The 23,303-nt window shown below is 35.6% G+C and overlaps 1 protein-coding gene across 4 annotated transcripts in view; it reads left to right on the forward strand.

The window, feature by feature from the left end:
* Positions 1–17,279: 17,279 nt before the first annotated feature.
* LOC106874304 (ankyrin repeat and IBR domain-containing protein 1) overlaps positions 17,280–23,303 on the forward strand; it is a 303,299-nt gene continuing 297,275 nt past the window's right edge. For 2 of the 4 annotated variants that reach the window (XM_089338084.1, XM_089338105.1), the window contains exon 1: positions 17,280–17,357. The gene's annotated coding sequence lies outside the window, so the exon portion shown is untranslated. Of the gene's footprint in view, positions 17,358–21,075; positions 21,136–23,303 lie in introns of those variants that run through there. The other 2 variants (XM_089338091.1, XM_089338113.1) reach the window with 1 other exon arrangement.

Genomic DNA, 23,303 nt, shown 5'->3' on the forward strand with positions numbered 1-23,303 from the left:
CATTATTTGATTGCTGTTATTCTGTGCACCTGTGTGTAAAAGATCAGTTGTGTTTTGTAGGGTTGCTTTATTTTTACCCATAACGTAGAAAAGGACATAGTGCTAGATATAAAAAAAAATAAGCCATTTGGAGCTAGAAATATTGCGGAAAAAAAAAATCTTCGAGCAGGTACACCGACTCCTTCATTGAAAGCTAAAGTTGGAACTCGAACATTCCAGATAAAATGGTATGAACAAATTGACTGGCTTTGTGCAAGTCTACTGCTGGCCATGTTTGTTGTTTCAACCAAAAGTTAATCAGTCGTAGAGAGATGGAGGCTTTAATGATTATAAAAACATCCTGAGTGACTGTAAACATCACAGTAAAACAGTGAGTCATTTAAGTAGTTATAAAAGCTTGAAGACTTTCGGAAGCTATTAGTGAGTCTGCCAAACTGGAAAAAGAACGGCATAACAAAACGACTGAAGAAAATAGGCAATATTTAAAGCAATTAACAAACGCAATGTTATACCTGTGTAAACAAGAGTTGCCTTTAAGTGAACATGATGAAGGAAGTGACAGCCTTAATAGAAGAAATTACCATGAACTATTGCAGTTCGACAGTGTGTTTGCTTCAAGACTAGAGAGGGGTCGAAACAGTTTTCAGGAGTCTCATGCACAATATAAAATTACCAAATACAAGCTTCAGAAAATTTACAGCTGCTGTTTTAATATTGTGTAAAAGAAAACAAACATATAAAAAGAATATTTAAACATGAACTCGATCGGTTCGCGTTTTAGCCACTGCCGGGTAGTGTGTTTAATTTGTTCGCTTAGCACCGCCGCGAATTCCCCCTTGTTTTTCAAAAATCTCCTCTAAATCACAAAATAAGTGGGGGAAATGTGCCCTATTTTTCAAATCCTGGCAACACCGAAGCTCGAAGCAGGATAATAATCTAATTCTACACTTTATCACATTGAAGAATATAAACACGCTTTTAAGCACAACACGGGGAGTCAAAAAGAAGCACTACCTTTCACAAGCATTGCGTGAACGACAATGCTGTCTCTCCTAAGCATGAAGCTTTCTATATCAGACATGTGTGCATGCGCACAACAGTCAAACACCGCATCGCTGGAACTGTGAAGCGCACAGTTCTAGACAAGGACTTTTGTATTTTTTCATAAACTAGCGGATGGCTATTGACATTAAGCTTAAGGATTATATAATGTACAAGTATAAAGAAAGAATTAAAGAAAAAAAGACTTGTTATATTGAATGTTATCGATAATATCGAGTGGAAACAGTGGGTGCTGCAGTTTCGCAGTGTCTATATATGAGCCGCCACTGCTCAGTCTTGAGTAAAAGTGCCGAGGTGAGTGCAGTAAAAATGTTTTGTTTTGTTTTGTTTTTCTCTTTAAGCGCATTTAGTAAATTTACATCTTCCAGTACCACGCGGAAAGCGTTTGCAGGTAGTTTCATGTCAGTATTTCATCGCTGTGCGAAACAAAATGGTGCTATAGATCAAGAACTGTGTCATCCGTAAAACTATTGCATGAAAACTTGAAAAATACCTTCACTAGTTTTCTGGGCTCTAATGAAAAGTAGGACGAGATACACTGTTTCAAACAGACAATCTATTGCAAAGTTAAATGATTTCAAATCCATGTTTTTCATCAATTGCTTTCATAACATACTTTCTCAGACAGGAAAAGTCCTTGATATCCTACATTGTAAGCTACTCGACATAAAGCACTGTCAGCGTAAATTAAATGACTTCTTTCATTGTGTTGAAGGTTATCGTGAGGGCAAACATTATGAAAACATTCTGCGCGATACAGCTGTTGTCATTGAACAGGCAGAAGAGTCCGGAACTCTTCCTAGAAAAATAGTCAGAGATACACATATTAATTACAAAACTACCTATTTTGAAATAATTGATAACATTCTAATGTCCTTACGAGAGAGATTTTCTGGCATATGCATTTTTCTGAATTACTAGACGTTAAAATGTTGAAGAAGTTTGCTGACTCATGTCCTATGCATCATATGGAATCTCTAGAAAACAAGTATACCTGTATTTTTGACTGTAAGAGCTTAGTGAACGAACTAAAATATATGTATATTGACAGTGATTTCAAAAAGTGCGAGTCAATCAGCTCCATTTTAGAATTACTGTATAAAAATGGAGTTGACTTCCGCTACACCGGAATCCATTCAACTAATTAAGCTAGTGTTGACCATCACCTTAACATCAGTCACTAATAAGAGAAGTTTCTCAACGTTGGATAGAATTCTCTTATATCTGAGAAGAACAATGCCCCAAGAACGGCTGCCTTCATTAGCTCGTATTTCCATCGAGAGAAGTATTTTGAACGACTTGGAGAACAAGAAGGAGCTGCATGACAGGATATTAAACGAGTTCGCCATCAAACCAAGACGACTGGAGTTCATGTATAAATGGAGTAATTTATATATCAAAACTATATTTCTGTCTTATTGTTAAATTACCAGTGCACATATAAGTTTTTTCGGTTATTCGAAATGTCGGAAATTCAGACGTGACTTGTACCTAGAAAATATCTGAAGATATTTTAATAGGATGCGCTAGTAAGTCGCACCCCCAACATTCAGGGAAAAAAAAGTGCGACTTATAGCCGGGTATATACGGTATGTATTTGTGCGTGCGTGCGTGCGTGCGTGTGTGTGTGTGCGTATGTGTGCACGCGTGCAAACGTAAAACATATTTTGTTTTCTGTAAAATAAATTTTACATTAGTGTATCTAAAATAAACGCATCATACTTAAATCTACGTCTGGAGACCGTAATTTACAGTTTATATATATTTTTTTTATCACTAGATTATTCTACTTAGCTAATCTCTGTAATCACTTGCATTACTTAACTTGTCAATTAGAATATTAATTGAGTACGTTCAACATGATAGATAAACAATCTCCGGCTCTGTAGACACGTAAAACTTATATTGGTATAAAATGCATAGTTACACCGCTAACTTTAGAAATGAAATGAAAATGCATGTACGTATGTGTGTGTGTACGTTTGTGTAAGCGCGTGTATGTGTGTGTAAATATATATGTGTATGTGATGTATATCATATATATACGCACACACATGTGCATACATATCTATTTATCTATCCACCCTCTCTCTCTCTCTATATATATATATATACATATATATATATATATATATATATATATATGTATGTATGTGTGTGTGTGTGTGTGTGTGTGTGTGTGTGTGTGTGTGTGTGTGTGTGTGTGTACGTATGCATGTTCATACATATATATCACACATCCATACATACTTACATACATATATGTAAGCGCTTTAAATTATAATTAACCGCAGGAAGATTTCTATACATGATGTAGAGTTTATTATAAATTTCAGGTTAGTGACAGTGACCCCGAAGTCATTACTATCGTTTTTAGTATATATGTGTTCACGCGCGCGTATGTATTGCGTCTGTCGATGTGCTTCTGTGAAGGGAGCACAAACAGTATGAACTCTTTTTGAATCACCTCTTCCCCCCTCTTCTGAAGATGGTGTGTTTCTTTATTCTGTGCCCCTTACGATGACGAAGATATGCTCCAGTATGGTCAAAACAAAACCTTCATCTCCAGGACTAAGACAGTGCTTCATTGGAAGACGCAACAGCACAGGTGAACTTATTTACATCTGCAACTGGTTCCGCCTATACTGCTCGCTCCGTGTGCCCTAGTCGTGGTATTTCATTTTCAGAGAAGTACATGCTATCCCAGTTAAAAGGTCTACTGTTTTCTGGAAATTTTGAATAGTCGAGTCTTGATTAGAGCCCGAAAAAGAGAAACAAAAAATAAATAAAAAGCTGGAGCGCAAAAAGTATACCTACATCAAATATTTTTTTCTATTCTAGGCAAAGGGCCCGAATTTTGGTGGGAGAGGGCCAGTCAATTAGAACGACTCTAGTACGCAACTGGTACTTAATTTATCGATCCTGCAAGGATGAAAAGCAAAGTCGACCTCGGCGGAATTTGAACTCAGAACGTAAAGACAGATGAAATACCGCAAAGCATTTCGCCTGGCGTGCTAACATTTCTACCATACCTTATACCTACATCAAATATTATAGAAGCATACGTATTAATTGTAAAGTTTTGAAGCCGTTAAACTAGTAAGAAGCAAAATTGGAAAAATATGAAGACCTGTAAGTTGACCAATATATATCCGTGGGCTTTCCTCTCGTAGACGACAGATAAGAGTTCAGCAATTTCTTACTAAACAAGTCGCACATAGTGATTAAACGTTTGTGCTGTTCATCAGGTTACTCCTTCCGTCAAATCGGTAGGGCCAGTATAGGCGTACAGAGCGCCTCGTATCGGATATTTAAATTGATCGCAGAGCAATGTGAAAAGGAGTGTTTTGCTCAGGATCACAACACACCGCCTGGCTCGAGAATCGAAAACGTGATCTCGCGATCGTGAGTGCAACACTCTACCACACACACACACACACACACACACACACATACACACATACATATTTATCAGCGGTGACTCCAGGTCATTAGCATCACTCGGTCTCATCGCAAATTTCGCATAGGACACATGTATTTTTTCATAAACTAGCGGATGGCTATTGACATTAAGCTTAAGGATTATATAATGTACAAGTATAAAGAAAGAATTAAAGAAAAAAAGACTTGTTATATTGAATGTTATCGATAATATCGAGTGGAAACAGTGGGTGCTGCAGTTTCGCAGTGCCTATATATGAGCCGCCACTGCTCAGTCTTGAGTAAAAGTGCCGAGGTGAGTGCAGTAAAAATGTTTTGTTTTGTTTTGTTTGTATGAAATAAGGCAAGAGACGTAATGCACGCTGCAGACTTATATGTACACTGGTAATTTAACAATAAGACAGAAATATAGTTTTGATATATAAATTACTCCATTTATACATGAACTCCAGTCGTCTTGGTTTGATGGCGAACTCGTTTAATATCCTGTCATGCAGCTCCTTCTTGTTCTCCAAGTCGTTCAAAATACTTCTCTCGATGGAAATACGAGCTAATGAAGGCAGCCGTTCTTGGGGCATTGTTCTTCTCAGATATAAGAGAATTCTATCCAACGTTGAGAAACTTCTCTTATTAGTGACTGATGTTAAGGTGATGGTCAACACTAGCTTAATTAGTTGAATGGATTCCGGTGTAGCGGAAGTCAACTCCATTTTTATACAGTAATTCTAAAATGGAGTTGATTGACTCGCACTTTTTGGAATCACTGTCAATATACATATATTTTAGTTCGTTCACTAAGCTCTTACAGTCAAAAATACAGGTATACTTGTTTTCTAGAGAGTCCATATGTTGCATAGGAAATGAGTCAGCAAACTCTTCCAACATATGCCAGAAAATCTCTCCCGTAAGGACATTAGAATGTTATCAATTATTTCAAAATAGGTAGTTTTGTAATTAATATGTGCATCTCTGACTATTTTTCTAGGAAGAGGTCCGGACTCTTTTGCCCGTTCAAAGACAACGGCTGTATCGTGCAGAATGTTTTCATAATGTTCGCCGTCACGATAACCTTCAACACAATGAAAGAAGTCATTTAATTTACTCTGACCGTGCTTTATGTCGAGTAGCTTACACTGTAGGATATCAAAGACTTTTCCTGTCTGAGAAAGTATGTTATGAAAGCAATTGATGAAAAACATGGATGTGAAACCATTCAACTTTGCCAAAAGATTGTCTGTTTGACAAAGTGTATCTTCATCCTACTTTTCATTAGAGCCCAGAATACTTGTGAAGGCATTTTTCAAGTTTTCATGCAATAGTTTTACGGATGACATAGTTCTTGATCTATAGCACCATTTTGTTTCGCACAGCGATGAAATACTGACATGAAACTACCTGCAAACGCTTTCCGCGTGGTACTGGAAGATGTAAATTTACTAAATGCGCTTAAAGAGAAAAACAAAACAAAACAAAACATGTTTACTGCACTCACCTTCTCTGCACTTTTACTCAAGATTGAGTTAAGTTTAAGCGCAAAGTAATGAATGAAGTTCGCGTGTTTAAATTCTTTATCCCTTAACTTGCTCTGTACTCCGTTTAGCGTTCCTGTCATTACAGCTGCTCCTTCGTAAGTCTGGCTCACTAATTTATCTGTAGCATCACTGAAGGGGTTCAATGCAGTTGCGATCACATCAGCCAATCTTGTAGCACTTTTATCATCACTGGCTTCATAGAATCCAAGAAATCGTTCATATGTTTTGTCTTCATATACATATCTTATTATGATAGACAGTTGGTCTGGAATTTATATGATTATGCAAAAAAAAAATTGTTTTTTTTTTTTTTTTGCAATCCCTCCCACCCCAACTCAATTTTTTCTTTTTTAATTCGTGGTTTTAAAATACGGACAGTCTGAATCTAGCGTTCGTTTTTCTTTTAATTTCCAACTAATTCTTTAAATACTTCAAAATCAAAATTGCGTAAACTTGTGTGCCAGAAACAGTAGTTAAAAATTAAGGAAATAGATTTTTGGGAGATCTCTTATTATGACAGAATTTTATTCCATTATTCTAATATCTTCTGAAACTTATACATATACATGTATAAATGCATATAGAAACATATAAATATACTCACACACACATACATTTTTACAGAGTTAGTTTTATATACATTCTGGTTGATAGATAGATAGATAGATAGATAGATAGATAGATAGATAGATAGATAGATAGACAGACAGACAGACAGGCAGACAGACAGACAGACAGACAGACAGACAAATAGATAGATAGATAGATAGATAGATAGATAGATAGATAGATATTTCGGCACATCTACACAATTGTGCCCCAAAGATTTGCTTCTTCATAACTTTGAGGAAATTAAATATTTCTTAATGAAATTTTCTACAAACATGCTTTAGATCGTGTAGATTCCGATTAAATTGGAATTCATTGTGAAAACCATTTGTCCCTAAAGGAGTTTTAGAAAATTCACACCATTAGCCTTTGTTGTATTATATAAGTATATTCAAGTGGGTGTATACGTATTGTTTTCGTATCCATTCCATTGTGCAGAAGACAGAATCGAAAATGTTTCATTAGAATTCGTAAAAATAAAAGTTGTAAGGTGTTTTAACACGTGCTTACATCATAATTCCGCCAATTGGGCGTTCCGCCAATTATTTTTATTAAAGCTTATATCTAATTGTGTGTTATTTTTTCAGTTAACATATCTTATTAATTCATCCTTGTTTTTTAATATTAAATGCACATTCTGTTAATAACTGCTTTGTAATATTTCATCTTGTAGGTCTCTGCTTTATCGGATCATCTATATCTATGTAACTCAAAATGTGTGTGTGTGTGTGTGTGTGTGTGTGTGTGTGTGTGTGTGTGTGTGTGTATGTGTGTGTGTGTGTGTGTGTGCTTTTTATGCGTTTCCACATTTTTCACCTGATTTTGATGAAATTTTTTTATTAAATGGCAAATTTACCCAAGCAGGTCACTGCCTCATACCGATACCTAGAGATATCCACTTCTAGGAGAAAAATTGATAAAACTGAAAGGACCCACTTATCCACCCACCCACTTTTCGCAAAAATAAGGCAAAAAGTGCAAGCGAGAAAAGTTTTTACAGGAACGTTCGATTTTTTATAATATTCGTGTCAAAAGGACCGTCATTTTGCGACATTTCAGACAAATATTTTGGCACTGTCTTGAGGCCTCTGATTCCCAAGAAAATTGCGAAAAACTTTGAAAAGAATTGATTTTTTGCATTTTTGCAAAGTTACACGGTAGAAAACTTTTTACTGGAAAGTCCGATTTCCTTGGTTTTTACGGCTAAAAAATTACCATGTAACGGCGATTCTATCAAGTATCTGTTCTATGTCCAAAGGCATCCCTGTGCGACAAAAAAGCGCGCAACACTGAAAAAATCGATTTTTATACACTTTTTCCCCTTTAAATCTTCAAAAACTTCTCACTGCTTCGGTGGATTGCGTTCAAACTTTACACATTATTTACTCATCCTAAGGATAACGTTAGGAGACTACGCTTTGCACAGAATTCATCCACGTATGACCAACAATTGCGAAAACTGAGTAGAAAATCGGTTTTTTGCCCTTAAATCACTCATTTTTCACCGAACATTAGGGCCCAGCTTTTCGGCGACAACTTATCGGGTGACTTCTCCAAGCAACTTCTCACCGTTGGTGATGGCACAACTCCCTCCGATGCAGCTGGAGAGATGGCTATCTCACACGTAGGTACACTTGTGGACACTGTAGACGATCTTACGTCCGCTGTTTTTCCTGATCTGCACATAAACTACCAAAACCTGAATTGGTTGTGCAAAAGAGCCATATAAGCTCCCAAAAACACATTCGTTGCGAAACTCAATGAAGACCTACGGCGAAGCCTTCCTGGAAAACCTTCACACCTACAAGTCTGTGGACACTGTTGAAGACCAAGAAGAGGCCGTTAATTTTCCCACAGAATTCCTCAATTCCTTGGACCCCCACCGGACTACCGCCTCATCAATTGCACCTCAAAATTGGGGCTCCGGTCATGCTGCTGAGGAAACTGGAGCCACCACGTCTGCGCAACAGAACGCGGTTAGTGGTAAAAAATGCACTGCCTCATGTTATTGAAGCAAAAATTCTTACGGGTTGCAGCATCAGAGTCGTCTTTATACCCAGGATGCATCTTACGCCATCAGATAAGCAATGCCCTTGTCCTTTGCGTCGACTTCAGTTCCCTCCGACTTTGCTTTGCCATGTCCATCAACAAGGCCAAACCTAACAACGACAGGCCTCCATTTAGGCCAACCATGCTTCTCACACGGTCAATTATTCGTCGGATGCTCAAGAGTCCGATGCAAAAAAAAGCCTTTTCGTGTTCGCCCCGAAAGCCAAAACGGAAAATGTCTACCACGAGGTACTGTAGGCCGTCCAACATAACGCAGCTTACCTGCCGAACAGGTTTATGGTGAGTGAGTACTATTGTTGCCATTCTTTCAAAATTGCCTGTTTTTCTTAAGTCTTTTTTCTTTATATTTTGTCCTCTACAACTTCTCAATCTCCTTGCAGATGGCTTGGGTTTTGACATCACTGCACCCACTGCTTTTCCTGTGAACGAAAAAGGACGTTTATACCTGTAAACGGTTAACAATCCTTTTCAGGGCTATTTTGAGAACGATAACACGGCCCTTTTCAGGGCCACTTTACATTCAATTGTTGCACTCCTTGCGAATCTCTTGTGACTTCTCCAAGGCTTTTCAACCTGTTGTTACTACTTTATTTATGGTCTATGGGAAAAATCACTTCGTCCTCAATGTCAATGTTTGCAACTTAACGCAAAAAATATTCAAAGAGATGTACAACGAAAAAAATGGTAGAACCTATTAAGACCCTTGCCGAGTATCTAATACCCGAGCAACGCCGGGTACTCCTGCTAGTTAGGAATATATTTATGTGTTTCATTCTCGAAATCCTGGGTTGCTATTTTTCACAAGGGTTTTTGTGGTTTCTTTACATTATATGTGTGTGTGTGTGTGTATATATATATATATATATATATATATATATATCATCATAAATATACAGGGATTAGCAATTGAGTTGCTTCTCCAACATACTGAAAATTTAGAAATAGCAGTCAAAGAACTACTGATTCCAAACTACAAATTTTTCTCTAAAGCGGATGGCGATATTTATGGCACACATAGAACAAAAACCGGAGGGAAAAGCGTAAACAAACCAAGCCTTTAGTTAATTGGATCGTTTCATGGTTAAGTGAATGGAAATTTCACTATTCCAAGTGACGCACATGGAATAGATTTCTTTGGGGTGAGATGCCTGAACTCACTAGCCGATGAATTCGTAAGTGCCTTTCTTATCGTTGATTTTTGGTGTCGCATGGCCAAAAATTACCGTGAATTTTTTAGAGACACTTTCAAATTTATCAGAATATTTGGGCTGAAGATTGGAATAGTGAAATTTCCATTCACTTAACCATGAAACGATTCGTATCCAATTAACTAAAGGCTTGGTTTGTTTACGCTTTTCCCTCCGGTTTTTTGTTCTATGTGTGCCATAAATATCGCCATCCGCTTTAGAGAAAAATTTGTAGTTTGGAATCAGTAGTTCTTTGACTGCTATTTCTAAATTTTCAGTATGTTGGAGAAGCAACTCAATTGCTAATCCCTGTATATTTATGATGATAAATAGTTTTACCGATAAAGGTTTTTTTCATACTGAACTACTTGGCAAAATTGTTAATTATTAATTCTATTATTAATTGACGATTCTCTGCCCTTATTCTTGTATATATATATATATATATAGCAATTGCAGCTTCGGAGATATTTGTTAGCCATTCAAGGAAAACAAAGAAAAACGTTAGATTCACTTCAACATTTAATGTTCAAAAACAATTGCAATGTGGAAGGTGTCTGTAAGCCATTTAAGAACACGCAAAAAACTATAAGATTCACTTCAAATATTTTGACACAAATTGAATTTAAATGTTGAAGTGAATCTAACGGTTTTTTGCGTGTTCTTAAGAACTATCGGCTTACAATCATCTTCCACGCTGCAATCGTTTTTGTTTCAACACACGATCTCAGATCAAGTTACTTGCTATGCAAATTCATCTCCGTAATTTAATTATCATTTGTGTCAGAATATTCGTTGCTCGACCGGTATCACAGACGAACTTTATCCAGCACAGACACCAGCTGACAGACCAGATTTAACTGATACAATATTTAATATGAAACTTAGGGATCTCTTACGTGATATTTTGGAGAAGAATGTTTTGGGAGAGGTTGCAAGGTACAGGTGGACTATAGAGTTTCAAAAGTGTGGGACTACCCCATTGTTATATGTTGTTCATATTAAAAAATGATCCAGAACATTATGATAAATTTGTTTATGCAGAACTTCCAAATTCACGAACACAACCAATTCTGTTTGAACATTCACCAAAAGCATGCTACATGATCCATGTGGAAGAGATAAACCCAATGCAACATGTATGGTGGATGGGGACTATAAAAAACATTTCCCTAGAGACTTTCAGGCAAATACATTACACAGTTATAATGGTTATCCATTTAACCCACGTCGAAATAATGGTATTACATTTACGAAGTCTAATGTTGAATTAGATAATCGTTCAGTAGTACAATATTCCCACTTCTTTTTAGTCAAATATGGAGGTCATTGTAATGTAGAGATATGTGCATCCGTAAAATCAGTTAAATATATTAGAAGGTATATTCATAAAGGTCATGATAAGGTGACAGTAAATATTAATGGACAAACCAATGTACAACAAACACAAAAATGAAATTGAAGATTATATCAATGGCCGCTATGTATCCTCCTCAGAGGTAGTCTGGGGGATTTTAGAGTTCAAATTACATGGCTCATATCCTGCAGTCAAACAGCTTACAGTTCATTTGCCCCAACAGCAATACATTTACTTTAATGACGATGATGATATTGAACATGTTATCCACACACATGACAGGTCCATTCTCATTGAATGGACGTGAGTTAACCGGGAATCACCAGCTAACTCATTTGCACATACATTACACTATACTGATTTCCCTGAATTTTACACATGAAATAATAGTGAGAAAATGTGCCATCTCAGAAAAAAATAATACACACTCAATTGGGGGTATCTACTTTGCTTCACTAAAGGAACAAGAGCAATTCTATCCGAGAGCTTTGCTATATAATATTCCTGGAGCTACATCATTAAGGCTGCAATGAAACTGGGTTTAGCACACGATGACCGTGAATACTATCGGACAATGGAGTTTGCAACTATTTCAGCTTATGTATATATATTACACAAATATATGATACAATGTAAAATACGCTATCTTAAAGATAACGTGTTCGCACAAATACACACACACATATTCTTTTAGACGTTTTAGTCATTTGACTGTGGCCATGTTGGAGCACCACCTTGAAGGGTTTTAGCTGAACAAATCGACCCTCAGGACTTATTCTTTGTAAGCCTAGTACTTATTCTATCGATCACTTTTGCTGAACCGTTAAGTTACAGAGACATAAACATATCAGCATCAGTTGTCAAGCGATGGTGGTGGGACAAACACAGACACACATAAATATATATACATATACACATATACAAAGCGCTTCTTTCAGTTTCTGTCTACCAAATCTACTCACAAGGTTTTAGTCGACTCGAGGCTGTAGTAGAAGACACTTGCCCAAGGTGCCACGCAGTGGGACTGAATCTGGAACCATGTGGTTGAGAAGCAAGCTTCTTACCACACAGCCACGCCTATATATATATATATATATACATATATATATATATATATATATATATATATATATATATATATATATATATATATATATATATATATATATATATATATATATGTATATATATATATATATATTCTGTTGTGTCTGGAGAGGGTCATTCTCTTTTAGTGCCTTATTATTTAACACACTCACCGGTAAAATTTACCTTTTGACTCTCCTGAGTTTAGTACCTCAAGGTGTCCAAAACCTACGATATTCCCAATTACACACACAGACGTCCAAAGACACGTACGCATACGTTTATATATATGTATATGTGTGTGTGTATATATATATATATATATATATATATATATATATATATATATATATATATATATATATATAATATATAGTTTTAGGGAAAATAACCAAGTTTCAAGAACTCATGATTATTGAATGGTTATTATTTTGATATTATGATATTTTTAATAATTTTTCTATCTTTATATAATAAGTATTTCATATTAATTCATTTGGTACTTATTGTTGGTTGAGATATGTATATCTAATTATTGTTCTACTTACGATCTGACGAGTAGCTATATTTTTGAATAGAATTTATTTTCGATAATTTCAATTGATTTTAATCGATTTAAATTTCTTTTCTATTTGAAAATTAGTTATGAAACACGTGTAATCTTTTTATTATATTTATCTTATGATATTTACTTTACTTTATATTATACTCATTTATTGTGCTTTTAATTATTAATTTTTCTATATGTGATAGTGGATTTTCATCGATGAGTTCTTGAAACTTGGTTATTTTCCCTAAAACTATATATTTTATATATATTTTATCTATAAAGCTCAATTTAATTTTAATTTTTTATAAATTGATTTTAATTGAGTTTTTAACTGTAATTTTGGATTTTGTCCCTAATATTATTATACATATATATATATATATATATATATATATATAGGCACTCGCAGATAATGTGAATTATAGTCAAACTTCCCTTGCCGACATCTAGGGTTCCAAAACTCCTGGCTGACTGAAAGAATACGTGTAGACCAACTCTATTAACAGGAAACCTAAGGTATCGTTAAGGAGAGACTGGCTGTAATTTACATTGCACATGTGTAATTAGGATTACACACACAAAGTTTATACAGTATAATATTAAGAAACATACCGTTAAAAAGTTTACCGGGCGGTTTCGTATATCACTAGCTTTACACAACTGAAATTATAAAATATTCATCAGATAATGGTAGCTGACGCCTGCTTGAACAAGACTGACCTGCACTAAACAGCAACAACAAATCGAATTAACAAAACATATCGTCCATTTATAGCGTTCATAATCTTTTCAAACGCTCGACCACCAAAATACTCATGTATGTCACTACTATCGCCATTCAGATTCCTTCTAATAACTATTGAAAAGTACCATGTATCCACTTCAGTTTTTACTTGGCATCAGACCAAAGAACTCAATATCCTACGTCCGTCTGATGATTTAGCAAGATTGACAAAATACCTACTGTGTTACTTTCTGATATAATGCTCAAATGGATGTGATAATTCTATTCCATCATATTCCATCATACGAACGCCAATTTGTCAAAGAATAATATTGATCCGCGGACAATTTTATTTCCTATAATATTGAGCAATGTCTTCTGCTCTTCTCTGTTACTTTTTGAATGAAACTTTTTCTTTGCGTTTCCTCGAATTTATACTTCCAAATAACTAGTTAGTTGCCTCTTTCCATTAGCTTCTTGCATATTTTCTTAGGGAATATTTCGTTTCGTCTATTCCCATCATGACACATTTTTTTAATGGAACACAAACACCAGTACAAGTTTGATCGTTTTATCCTTGGAAGTCAGTTTATATTTGGTATGGAACAATAACGTTCCTATATGCATTAGTCTGATAAAGGACTATTTAAGAAAACGAAAAATCCACAGTAAAATATGTCAAACTTTACTCGCATTTGCTTGTTTGAAAGAAAATTTCTTCACCATTTGCACGTGTGCACACGCACACGCACACACACGCACACACACACACACACACACTCTCTCACTCTCTCTCTCTCTCTGATAGTGTATGGCAATCTTTGAGAATAACGTCCCAATTTTACTTTCTTTAACTTTAAGCGCTCTCAGTGTTTGATGGCCGCAAAAGGTGGGTGAGCGCGCGTTTGTGTGTGTGTGTGTGTGTGTGTGTGTGTGTGTGTGTGTGCGTGTGTGTGTGTGTGTGTAACTGACGCTGTGCAGAGGCTAACATGTTTTGTCATGTGATATATATTTTAAAGTTTTGCTGTTGCTATTATTTTAGATGGAATATGAAATTGGGTGATATTGCTGTTTTGTAATAGCATACTATTTCCACCTTTACAAAATCGTTTTCACTTGACTTCGATACTTTATAATTTAAGACAGAATATTCCTAATGTGTGGATGAATATCGTTAATATTGATTACGCCGATAACAATCAGATTGCTCTGACCTCCACTGACATACATCAATGTGTAAATGTTCCGACTTTTTCCAATTTGCATTCTTTAGCAAGTTTTACTGTATCGGTATATCAGATTTCCAAAAACTATATCACATCTTACATAATCATTGCTAACGTAGGTACAAAGCCAGAAATTTCCATTTTTTTTTTTTTTTTGTGGATTGTAGGTCATAAAATCGACCCCAGTACCAGAACAGTGAACTTCATTGTTTTTTCGACCCCAGCAATAAAAATGATGAAAAAGAAAGTTAACCTCAGAACATGAAGCGTTGGAACAGATATCGCTAGGCATTTTGTCCGGCGCTCTAACGATTCTACCAATCTATCACCCTAACTTCTGGTTCCAATAGTAACATATTCTTAGTACTGTCTTTCATTTGACATACTGGTAATTTTTCTTGGGGCCCCGCAGGTTAAAGTGATTAATGCTAATTTATTATGCTGTGCCTTGCTGTCAATGTAGAAGCCCCAATCTAGTGCTTTTGTCCAAGGGCCTATAACGTTGTTTTAGACAGCCCTGCACCTCAACCCCGTGAGCTTACACTGTTCTGATTTATTCCAATTTGTATTCTTAAGGAATTTTCACTAAATCAGTATTGGTAACTTTTATACCACCATAACTTATCGGTTTGGCAATATAAGAAACCGATAGAATATTTACTGCACTTAAAACAAACGCCGAGGTACATCTGATCAACTAAAAAAATAACACCTTCAAGGCAGTGTTTCAGCATGGCTGCAGTCCAATGACTGAAATAAATAAAATAAATTTCCCAATACATGCACAAGACCTAGAATTTGGGGTGGTGGCGGTGGCTAGCCGATTACATCGAACACTAGTACTTGACAGGTACATATTTTATCGACCCCGAAAGGAGTAAAGACAAAGTTTGAACCCGGAAGAATAGTCGCTAAGCATTTTGTCCGGAGTACTAACGTGTCTGCTAGTTCAATGAAAGAATAAAAGAAATAACTGTGACAAACATGTTAGTCGTAACACAATGTCAATAACAAAGAAAAACAAACTTATGCGGCCGCCAAACTCATACCATCCAAAGTTTGAGAAAGTGAAGCTGGTACTTTATACTCAAAAACCGCCTTTCTACACACACATACTGTGTGGTGAGTGTTTGTGTGTAAATAAAGATGAGTGTGCATGAGTTTGCGAGTTGGTGTGTACTTGATTGTATGTGTGAATGTTTCAGAATTGAAGTGAGTAGAAATTAAGTTTAAAATCTACCTTGTGTATATATAAAAAAACTCCACTGTTAACATATAGGTAGGTTCTAGATAGAAAAGATAAGGTAATGTGTTGCATCTGTTGAAAGAAAACGGAGGGGAAAATACTAAACAAAAGATGGAATACTAAAACGTGTGTGTGTGTGTATGTGTATTAACAACACCGTCAAGCACAAGAGAAAAGAAGTTATCATTGGAAGAAAATTCGTGAAATAGAAACTATTTGAATGCTGAATGTGTGTAGAGAGTTTCTGAGGTGGAGAGTAAGAGGATACGACTGATGGTTGAAACCGTGGCAGCGGCGGTGAAGGAGAGAGAGAGACATAGAGACAGACAGACAAAGAGAGAGAAAGAGAGTAAAGGGAAAGAGAGAGCGCCACAGAGTTACGAAGGAGGATAGAAAGAAACAAAAACAGTGATAAAAAAGGAAGTATGTGTATGTGTGTGTGTGTGTGCATGTATATATCTAGATAGATAGAGTGAGAAAGAGATGACAAGGGATAGATACAGAGAGGGGGGATAGAAATAAAGAGAAAAGGAAATAGGAGGACAGAGATAGTTCAGGGAAAGAGAGAGAGAGGAAAATAGTTACGCGGGAGGATACAGACAGAGACAGAGATAGAGAAGAAAAAAAACGGAAGAGAAATCTATCTATCTATCTATCCATCTATATATATATATATATATATATATATATATATATATATATATATATATATATATATATATATATATATATATATATATATGAGAGAGAGAGAGAGAGATATATACAGAGAGAAAGATAAGGAACGGAGATAGAGATAAAGAGTGTTAAAGGAAGAGAAAGAGAGGGGAGACACGGGGGAGGGAGAAAAATAAGGGGTAGAGGAAGAGGAGGAGGGTGTGCTGGGTCAAGAGTAGTTACAGTACGATAACCATAACAAGCGCCACTATCACCACCTCTACTACTACTACTACTACTACTACTACTATTAATACACTACTACTACTACTACTACTAACAGTACTACTACTACTACTAACAGTACAAGGTCTGCTAGTTAGTATCCACTAATAATAGTGGCAGTGGTAGTAGCTATCACAGCGGCAACTCGTTATGGTCGTAGTGTAAATGACAGCTGCTACTGTTATTATTATTATTACTATCATTATTATTATTACTTTTATTATTATTATTATTACCATCACTAGTCGAGCTGACGGCTGTCATTTGCTAGAAAAGGATGACTCTCTTTTATTCGCTGATAACATACATATAATATATATCTTGGGTAAGTAAATGATTTTGTTTTATTCACTAATTATTATAGAGAGAAAACGATATAAAACAAACTATCTTGGTTATTTTGTAATAACAATAATAATTGCAGTTTTATTGTTAATATTATTCAACTTTCTTCTCTTGGTAATGTATCTCAGCAGTTTAGATTTGTTTTTGGTTTTTCCTACCCCTGATTTCCTTGAATCGTATCGTATATGCTCTGGTTTATTTATATATTTCTGTTTATCTAGGGTATTATGCTGTATATATATATATATATATATATATATATATATATATATATATATATATATATATATATATATATGTGTATGTGTGTGTGTGTGTGTGTGTGTGTGTATATGTATATATTTGTTTATGAAGCGATAGTAGCTGGTCTGCCTACACGTTGTGGAGTTGTTTATTTGGTGTCTGTCTATTCTACCTTGGCAACATGTCTGTCTGATGATGTTTTACTTTATTTGTTTACTAGAATATATTGGTTCGTGATATATCCTTCTACATTAACGCTACCGTCAGGCACACACACACACACACACACTCACAAATATAATTTACACATACATTCGCAGACACATATAGGTATAAGGCTCAACATATACATACACGTACGAACACATACTCATATAGAAACCAACACAAACATGTAAATGTATACATATACACAGGCACACACACACACACACACACGTACAGAGATGTACAAACCAACACGAACACATGTACATACGTTACTTATATACACACGCACAAACATATACAACCAGCACAAATACACATGTACATACATATACATATACACGAACTTGTACACTCATACAAACATATACAGAACAGCACAAACACGTATATACGAACATACATATACACATACAAAGACACTTAAACATAAAAACACACAAAGACTTACAAACACATATGCACACTTTCTTTCTTTCTCTTTTTCGTTCCCTCTTTCTTTCTTTCTCTTTTTCGTTCCCTCTTTCTTTCTCTCTCTCCTTAAATAAAGACAACTCGATAGACAATTTTAAATATGTTTATTCCAATTGTATTTGATTTCTTCTTCAACTAATAAAATATAATTTTATTTATATACCTCTATCCGAAATTAAATGATTGAAACTTTTTTCTAAAAAAAAAAAAAAAATGCAGAAATAAGACCAACAACGAAAAGACCAAAACAACAACCTAATAAAAGACCCGATCACATTAATTCTAGTTACGTCTTTTTATTTAGGAGTTGGCGTCGCTTCTTCGTCCAATTTCTTCTCTATTCTTTCCATTCTCATCGAAAGACAGAAAAAAGTATATTATTCGATGTAGTATGGACTTTTTTTTTCAAATTTCTTTGCTTTCCATATTGATCCATTCTTTTCTGTACCGTTTCACGTGCTGTAGTCGATTTGTCTTGTGTTATTTTTTTGTGATTTCTAAGTTCAGATCCCGCCGAGGTCAACTTTGCCAATCATCATTCCGGGATCGATCCAATAAAGTACCAGTTAAGTACTGGGTCGATGCGATCGAGTAACCTCTTCACCTCAAAATAGCTGGCCTTGTACCTAAATTAGAAACAATTATTATTATTTTGTGTGTGTATGATTCTGAGTTCAAATCCAGCTGAGGTCAACTTTGCCATTAGCCCTACCGAGGTCGATAAAATAAAGTGAAGTGCCGGCCAAGTACTGGGAGTTGATTTCATCGACTAACCCCTCCCCAAAATGTCAAGCCTTGGTTCTAAACAAGATAGAATGATTTATTTTGTAATACCATTCCAAGCACCCATGAAGAATAAATACAGAATTTTTGCTCACTCCTAATGTAATGCTGACACAAAAATTCGAGATTTTGTGTTTTTAAAAAAATAAAAACAACATTAAAAAAAAATGTTCGGTGATCAAAAATGCTTCAAGAACTTTCAGATGTGCTTACTGACAGAATTATCGAGTTGATAGTTACATATATCGAATCTCGATATTCACCTGAGTGGCGTATGATACCTATATACCACTGTATTTTTTCCCATTCCTAGCAGTGAGTTGTGCAGGTAGCATCAACAACAGTTCATAGCAACACGATTTCCCCTTTCTCTCTTTCTTTCTTTTTGTAGCCACGCATTTTCAGTGTTGCTATTTCCAATGTGTTTATTCCTCCTCTGTTAAGCAAGTACGCACGTTGGGCCGTTGCCCAGGGGTCCCCACGGTCTAAGAGCCCTATGCTAAGATATGCATGTTGTGGCATACATGTAGGTTAACTGCGTTGGAACCCCAGTCAGTTGCTTTACATAGAGTATGCCTTACAGTGTTCTTTTTTTAAAGACTGCTCTGCTGTTAGGGGTGAACTATTTACATCAGTAGTAAGCTATTAACCCGACGTTGTTTTTCACTGTTTATTTACATTTCGCTTTCTAATCCGAGAAAGTTTATAAGTAATTAGCTTCCTGCTAGAAAAATCCTTGAATATATATACACATATATATAATGTGATAATTACACATTCCTAATCATCTCGTTATTCTCAAGAAAGTTCCTTCAGTCAAATGCCGGATGTATAGCGCAAATAACCTGATTGTAGGTTTTATTACATTAGCAGAGTAATCTTTCATAAATTCTTACTGTGTTTAGCATCTAATAAAGTAATTTCCTATTCTAACTCTCAATATTTAAGTTTAATCACTGTAAATGAATGTTACGATTATTTTAGAAGCAACAGTCTTCATCCACCGGGTAAATAGTAGTTACTTTTCGCATACACGTCGGAAGTTGAATTCAGAAGCAAAATAAATCCTCCGGTATGATGTTGTTGTTGTTTGGAGGTAAATAACTAGAAGTGAAATAATTTACTTGCAAATGTATTACATGAAAACTATTATTATTTTATATCTTTATTTAGTAGGTGATAAACCACTGTTTTTATTACCTTCATAATGCAGTGAGGTCGGTGCCAATATCGGACGATTTTGCGTTTCTACGTTCAAAACCTCGCTTTACATTAAACGTAATTTTTTTATTTGTATGTCTTCGATGTTAGTAAAATAAATACCAGTTATATACTAGATTTGTGTTCTACTGCTTCTGTTCTTCTCTTAAATGGTATCTCTGTTTTTAAAATAATAAATAATCATATCAATATCGCAGCTGATGGCTGGGGGCACCTCGCAGTTGTGTATTCCTCACGGAATTGATGTTGTTATGCCTTTTATTACACGCGACGGCGACTAAATAACGACTCGTGATATACTTTAGAATTATTGGATGAATATCTGTGTGTATATTCAATAGAAAACACATTTAGGTGAATTCGTTCCACTTAGGAAATAGAGAGAGTGAGAGAGAAAAAAGGTCCTTGCATACAAGAAATTTTTATTTATATAGAAAAGTATATTTATTGTATTGTCACTATTGGGTCATGACTGCATTTGTATATTCAGACGTTGACTGGACTGCACTTCGCCTACGGCAACATGTCTATGCAAAGAATATGATGTTTAGTTATACATGAGAACGGTGTTTCTGGCACAGACAAGAAGAAGCTTGACTAGATAAATACTTTACGATATCCGATTTTTCGGGATCGACTTTCGTCTCAGATAGTGTATCGAGCGAGTTTCTGTTGGAGCTGTTACTCGTATTATTGGAAAAGAAACACTCGCTCGTTTTTATAGTGCTCCTGCTGCTGCTATTTACAGTAGTGAACTGTACCAGTCTGGTGTACTTCTTATTACACAGCCAGCTGTTGTGGACGATGAGAGTTTGTTGTCCGGGACAAAGGTAGGGAATATTTTTATATTGGTAGGCAACTTCGAAGAAAAAATATCATTTGTTTTATAAATATAATCACTATTTTAGTTTTTATAAAATATAAGCTTTATTATTATCATTATGTATAATTATTTATAGAAACTAATGCAAAGTAAACAGGCAAAGTTTCAGAAAAAGCAACCCACCATAACTTTCTTTATTATTTTTTTATTGTTTCTTTAAATTCTTTTGGTTTTCTGTGTTAAGTACAATTACGAGGTATTTACAAGTGTACATAAAAGAAATATGAAGTAGGTGTTTCTAAAAATCGCAATTAGTTTTTAAAAAAAACTGTTTCAATAAAATAGAACTAAATCAAAAGTATATTCCAGTGTAATGTTCCCCCCCCCCTCTTAAACGCTATGTTTCTTTCAGAAGGCCTCACGTAGCCCTTCAGAAGGCCTCACGTAGCCCTTCAGAAGGCCGTACTTGTTCACCATCTCTGGCCTGGCTATCGATATCGTTGCAGTGCGCTTCATGACAGTTTGAACAGCCGGCTTTTTTGCTGGCACTGTAGCATCAAGGGCTGCCTTGACAATGTTGCGGGTTCCCAAGGCAATGCAATGCATTGGGGTCCCCACATTTATTTATTGATATTAAGTTACAGCATACAGCTTTCGGTCTCCAGATCTATGGTGTCTTCCCTTCCTATTGATAACTACCCAAAGTACCTTATACTTTAAGACGGCACTGCCGGTACTACCATATCGATCGGGGGGGGGGGGGCTGCAATAAACTCATGTTTTTTTTTTAATAAAAAAAGCAGGAAAACGATCACCTGCGCTCCACTTAAAAACTACGCCCTTGTACTTGGGTATATGAAATTTCATTGTTTAATCTTAATCTATAGTCTAATGATTTCAGTGACATTTTGTTTACTGAATTTATCAAAGACACTTGCGGTTTTATGACCTTATTGTATCACAACACCTGACTCATTGTGCATATATATATGTGTTTGTTTGTGTGTGTGTGTGTGTGTGAGAACACACATGTACAAACAGCTTCATATTTCTCTAGAGAATTAGATCAATTTCGTTCTATTTAAAGTCTTTGACGAATATATTTAAAAAAAAACAAAAAACAACCCAGCTTATTACGTCTTTTTTTCCTTTTCTATTGTCTGTTGTCTAAACTTTTAATGATAACTAACTTTACTGCTTTTGTGTCTTGCGTGTATATTCTGACGGTTATTGTTGGTTGGGCTCTGGTATACTCTGACCAAACAGATGTATGGATCAAGGGGATTCCAGTCCTGATCATTCCGTCCTTTTTTATTATTTTTTTTCTTTGAGTGATATGTAGGACTGCATTATCTAACGTATCCATCCTTTATTTTAGACGTTAGGGTGGTGTGATATAAATGAGATTTAGCTGTTATTTCTAACATCTCAAACGACCTTTCGGAGGTTTCCCCTTTGTGTGTTCCATATCGTGAATGGTATTATTGTTTCTCGATGAAATATTTCTGTTCATCGCCTTAGTTTTATGGAGTATGAGGCTTGCACACTATATATTACTCATTACCTGCCATTTACTTCCGCTGGGGATTACTGTTATCATTCTGCAAATAACAATGTAACCATGCAAAGCAGCTTATAAGCGTAGTTTAAAGACTGAAGTTGGGAAAAATACTTCTTTTGAGTTTGCTGAAGACTCTCAGCAAATTCATATGGCATATATATATATATATATATATATATATATAATTTTTATATATTCGTTTTACTTATGTTCCGTCACAGGCTGCAGCGTTGCTGAGGCACCATTCGGGGAAGATGTATTAGTCGATTAAATCGTCCTCAGCAGTTATTTTTCAAGCCTGGTACTTGTTCTGTCCGTTAATTTTTGTCGAACTGCTAGGTCGCGGGAACGTAAACAAACACTTGCAGTCAAGTTGTGAATCACACACACACATACATACACAGAATCCTAATTCTTGACTGCTTTGTACAACAGCTGACTTGTTATTGATTGGGGAAGCTAGTTACGTCCGTTGTGAGTTCTCGGAGGAACAGCCAGCAAACTATGAAACGGTCGAGCAAGAAATTCCCTCTGTTTTTTATATTTTTCTGATACATAAAATGGCAGTGGTGGGGGTGCAGAGGGTTTAGAGTAAAAGACACTCGCCTAAGGTG

Source organism: Octopus bimaculoides, chromosome 2, assembly GCF_046866305.1.
Source record: "Octopus bimaculoides isolate indiv1 chromosome 2, ASM4686630v1, whole genome shotgun sequence".
NCBI lineage: Eukaryota > Metazoa > Mollusca > Cephalopoda > Octopoda > Octopodidae > Octopus > Octopus bimaculoides.